The following is a 5,806-nucleotide window of genomic DNA, read 5'->3' as shown; positions in this document are numbered from 1 at the left end:
AGAGTATGATGTGGAAATTAAACCCACTAAGTTGATCAAAGGGCAAGATCTTGCCAAATTGATGGCTGAAACAAATTTACATGTCCTAGACATCAATTTGATAGCTGCCATGTCCGATGAAGATGAGGAGAATTCAACACAACAGGTATCTGACATCTTTATTTCTTCTCCTTGGTATGCTGATATTGTATATGTACTTCAAAATTTGTCTTCACCTCTCGGGATGCCTCGAAATAAGAGTAGGACATTGAAGTTGAAAGCAGCGAAGTTTTGCATCCTTAAATCTACACTATATTGGAAAGACCCAGGTGGAATATTGCTGAATTGTTTGGTTGAGGAGGAAGCCAAAACAGTGATGGAAGATTTTCATAAAGGTGACTGTGGGGGTCATTTGTTTTGGAAGACTACAGCAAATAAGATCCTAAGAGCAGATTTTTATTGGCCTTCATTGTTTTCAGATGTATATAAAGCTTTTAAGATTTGTCATGAGTGCCAAATTTTTCAAGGGAAACAGAAATTGCAGCCATTGCCTCTCAAACCAATTGAAGTCAGTGCACCATTTTAGCAGTGGGGCTTGGATTTTATCGGTGAGATTCATCCGGCATCGTCAGGACAGCATAGATGGATATTGACAGCTACAGACTACTTCACAAAATGGATTGAAGCTGTTATCACAAAATCAAGCACTGAAAGGCTGCTGATCAGGTAGACTCTATGTAACTGTTCCAGACCAATCTTTTGACTAAGGCTTAGCCTCCTTAGCCTGAGAGGGCTCTCTCAAAAAGTTATTGATTTTGACTATTGATAAGATGGCTAACTCTTGTAAAGTGAATTTAACAAACAAGCTGGCTGGACAGACATTACAAAGACTTCCATTGGGCTTATGGAGTTAATCATACTTCAGTAAACTATAACACTGCTCATGCATAGAAGTCAGGGCATGTGATGTTTAAATACTCAAAACAACATCTCATAGAAAACCTCAGTTTACAAATACACATAGGAAATCAGAGCAGCATAAGTGAATTCTGAGTGATTGTGTATTTATACAACTGTAAAAACATTAAGGATAAAGCAAAACCACATATCTTGAGCATTGAAACACTGTATGAATCCTGAGAAGAAAAGCAACAAATTGTATTACTGAAACTGAGTTTTTACACAAGCCAAAATAATACTTTGTTTTCTCAAATATCCAACCTCTATTACATTTCTGCTTCAGCTATATATAGAGCTCTTTTACCTAATTGAGGTTCCTCCTCCAGCGTGAGGGGAACTCTAATTCTGCCTATGATGACACCTGCTAACATTTGAAACTAACTAATAAATACAGCAGACTACAAATTGACAGCTCTAAAGTCCTAAAACAATTAGGATTCTAATTCGACATCATGCTGAAAATAGCATTTATTACAATCAAGATGGTGCTCCTACGAGAAAAAGGAGAAAACAGGCTCATTCTCTGACAAGTGGTCTCTTTTAGTTTGGCTGTGATAGGTGTCTGTAGTTGCTTGCTGGCCTTTAATGTAACATGTTTTCCATTTCCCTGAAACATAGGAAACTACCCCTATTTGTCGGTTCTCGGTTTGCCTCAAAATGTTCGAATCCAAAGAAGCATGCTTTTTATCTTTGATTACCCAAATAGAATAGATTGCCACGTTCATGATGTGCTGGCCACCGTTTTCATTTACCCGTGTGATGACAAAATCTTTCAAAAAGATTTGGCGCTTTGTCAATCATAATTGATCAACTCAATTGTAAGATGTAGCTACAGCAGTTTCGTAGCGCGCTACGAAACTGCTGTGTAATTTCAAAAACACAGCTTCTTCCCTGCCTTCATTCAAACCGAACTCATAATTGTTTGCATTGAAACAGATACATTTTCAGTGTGATTCTCACTAGCACTGGCAAGGAAATGTTGAAAACATGTCAAGAATGAGATTATCACACTTGAAGGCTCAGTATGACAACGCATGACCTGACTTTTGCGACAGTTTCTAAAATTGTTACCCTCCTTCCAAATGTGGGACTGTTCATTTTATCTAGTCCCTGAAGGCTTCCAACAATCAATTGAAATATTTCCCTCAGTAAATCATCATTATATGGTGCTTCAGGTGCCGTTATTCTAGCGATTTCACTAATGCAAGTAACAACAATGAGCCTGACATCTTTGTCTTGGTGCCTTAGAAGCTCTGGCTTTACCAACGCACTTATGGATGGAATCACTGCATCCTGCATTATAATACATAGCCTGTTGATTCTTGAGCAGACTTTCGACTTTGTGCAGTAATATAACCTTGTGACTTGCAGTGAATGTGGCAATGTTCTAGCAATGCAGTAGCATTCCCAAAAATAAAGTCACAATTACCTTCAATGTAACAGTCTCTTAGGTAGTGCTTCCCATAATGTAGATATGCAGTGTCCTGCCACCCCAAAAATCTGCAATTATAAAAAGCACATATGTCAGCTGTTACTCGAATAGCTTCAATAATTCTTCTCCCATATTCATCCTGAATCCTTTTGTCTGAAATTTGAGTTAAACTATTAATTGCAAGGCCTTCACTTCCCAGCATGCAGCTACCACAATCCTTTAACATGTCCTCTGAACCATTCTGATCATTAAAATGTTGCATCTGCAATACATCAAGTGACTCTTCTTTTGTCTTTATTGTGTCTAAATCTGAGAAATGGCTACCTTCCAATTGATGCACTCTATATTTTCTTTCTGTATCAAATTGACCATTGTTCTTGACAGTACTGTTTAGTTCATGGCATTCTTCAGACATGCTAGAATGTTCTGCATCAAGTGAAAAAAGTTGATAATCCTTTATCCAATTAATAATACCTATGGAAAGACCGAGTTCATGCAGCATAACACGTTCATCATAGTCAGCACATTCCTGTAAAAGTACTTGGGATGCATCTACTGCTAAAGTACTCAATCCTGACAAAAATATATTTGCAGCAAAGGTGCGGAATTCTGAAGGTATACAAACAAGGCAGTCCAATATGAATCTGGCAGCAACCCTGAGAGCCTGAGTGTCTTGATCAACCTTCTGAGATCTGTCATTGTAATCATGTAGAATATGTGGTTTTCCTAAAACCGATGCATGCACAGAAACATCATGAACATTCATCTCCCTCTGCTGATATTTCTTACAGTTAATGCAATTTTCTGTCTTATCCAAAGGCATAAAAGTTGTATGATCAAAACAGTCTACACAATTCTTTACCAATATATCTATCGCTTGACAAGCATGTGATTTCATGAGTGCTACAGGAGCATGATGCGTGCCACCATAAAGAGACACAATAGAAACAAGCTGCGCTGCCATTTTCTTTGCGGAGCCCTTCACTGCAACTGCCAAGAAGTCTTCCATCGTGGCTGAACTATCAATACGAACAACTTTTCCACTCCTTAACACAAGACAAAGCAAATCATTACTGGTACCTTCTTTGTCCAACCAGTTCAGAATTGGACCAAGCGTAGGAGAAAATACATGATCCCAGTGTGACTACTCCTCTAGTAAAGCAAGATACAGGAATCTTGGTAGTTTTGATTGTATTCTCCATAGACAATGCATACTTCCCGAGGTTGAGGGAAGCTGTTACAGATGGCTTGCTCTTTGATTCTTGAGTCAAACCACTGATGACAGAGAAGCCAATATCCCAAGGTTGAAGCGCCGAAGTGTCCTTCACTTTATCCTTGAACATGGTGAGAACGCAAACATTATTAAACTCTTCGTTCCACTCCCAAACACCATCTTCCCCGATGCTTTGCTCGGCCGTAAAGTTCCTCTTGACAGGACGCCGCTTAAAGGGGGAGCTGAGCTTGCCCTTGATACCCTTCCACTGTTTCATCATATTTGGCAAAACACATTAAACGGACTTCGTTGGCCATGGGATCCTCTGGGGCAATAGCTATCTTCGATATGTGCAGAGACCGAGGGGGCTTTGTCTTCATTTCCACCTTCGTTGGCAATCTCGGCACCCCATTAGATTGCAGGGATTCTGAATTGTTTAAACCCTATGAATTTTCTCCGTAGGCGCTCGGTTTCTTGGGGATTCTCTGATCTGAGACATCTTCGCTGGCGAGCTCGACCTTAGCTTCTTCTTCTCGTTCCCTGTCAATCAGAGTAATCACAGCATCCCTTACATTATTCTTAATTTCTTGGTAAACCAGATCACGAAAGCACATGAGACCAACTTCATTTAGCGCAGGAAGAGAACGCCTTGCAATAAAGTAACGATCCAAGTAATTAAAGAAACGTGAAAGCCACCGAACCATTATTTTGTGATTTCCCCATCGCTTTACAAGTTCTCTCAACATAAACTCATCATGTTTCTCCCTCAATGCAGGTAGTACCATCAAACTAATGTACTCTTCAAAAGACTCCCTGTATCTGTCATAGAATTGCTGCGAATAATCCTGCGGAGGATTTTGCGTGCACATGTTGTAACCATCGTTGTACAGCACTTCCATTGAATAAAACATCAAACCAATCATGCTAGGCCATGAAAATCTATACGGTTTTCTATGACTGCGGCATAATATGACCCTGTCCGCACATAATCTTGCAACATGTTCTACTGGTGAAGAAGTTGCCCATAATAGTGGAAATGACAGATGCTCTCTGCTCCATAGGTTTATGAATGACAAATGAATTCGGTGGCATGTAGCGGGCCTTGTTAACTTCTCCTTCAGATTCAGAACTGATGACAAGCATACACGCAGGAGCTTGAGAGCATGCCTTGTGTAAAATGCATCCACCCCAGAGCTATTTGCATGACAGTTGCTATGGATTCGAACAAATTCCCAATTTTGTAGTGCAACCTAAAACATGTTGCGCTGCGAAACTACAAAAAGGCTTTATGCGCATCAAACTAATGTGAGCGGTTTTGAAATTTTGGCATTAGAATTTTCAGTGATAACAGAAGCCATTCCCACCCGACAGGCCACGGATGCGGTAATTATTTCTTTCCTTGAAAATAATATACTGTCACGATTTGGCTGTCCAAGTAAGTTAATTACAGATAATGCAACAGCATTTAAATCAAAGAGAATGGTTGACTTTTGCTACAAGTATAATATCAGCTTGGGGCATTCTACCGCCTACCATCCACAAGGAAATGGGTTGGCAGAATCTTCAAATAAGTCCTTGGTAAATATCATTAAAAAGTTGCTGGAAATCAATAAGAAGAGATGGCATAAAAGGTTAGTGAATGCACTGTGGGCTGATAGGGTAAGTCATAAAAAGTCAATTGGCATGTCTCCTTTTGAGTTGGTGTACGGGACAGATGCAATGTTTCCTACTTCGCTTGCTATTCCGGTAGTTAAGTTGCTTCAAGAAGTTGATAGTGAGGAAGATCCTATGCAAAGATGGATTAATCAAATGATTCATTTACAGCAGACACGGGAGGAGGTTCTTCACAATACTCTCAAATTACAAGAGCGCATAAAGAAGATTTATGACAGGAAAGAAAAATCAGATGACTTCCAAATAGATGATGTGGTTTTGAAGTGGGATGCTCGGAATGAAGACAAAGGGAAGCACGGAAAATTTGATAATTTATGGAAGGGTCCCTATAAGATCGCAGCATATCGTGGCCAAAATGCTTTTCTTCTCAAGGAAATGAACGGAGATGATTATCCCAGAGGGTCGATCAATGGTCGGCTGCTGAAGAGGTACCATGTCTGAGCATTTGCTGTTCTTGTCACCATCATTGTATATACTGTTTTACTTATGTTTTATCGTATGTGTGTGCTGATCTTTCATCCTCAATCTGGGGCCCGCGGTGAAGGCTA

General features: G+C 39.8%; 1 pseudogene; it reads right to left on the bottom strand.

Annotated features, from left to right (window-relative positions):
• Nucleotides 1-4,027: 4,027 nt before the first annotated feature.
• On the bottom strand, nt 4,028-4,483 carry LOC149251733 (cullin-1 pseudogene; annotated as a pseudogene).
• Nucleotides 4,484-5,806: the final 1,323 nt, after the last annotated feature.

This window comes from Pinus tabuliformis, chromosome 7 (assembly GCF_031772625.1).
Source record: "Pinus tabuliformis cultivar Carrire ecotype Pingquan chromosome 7, CPIR1, whole genome shotgun sequence".
Classification (NCBI taxonomy): domain Eukaryota; kingdom Viridiplantae; phylum Streptophyta; class Pinopsida; order Pinales; family Pinaceae; genus Pinus; species Pinus tabuliformis.
This window is presented reverse-complemented; position numbering and strand designations above follow the sequence as displayed.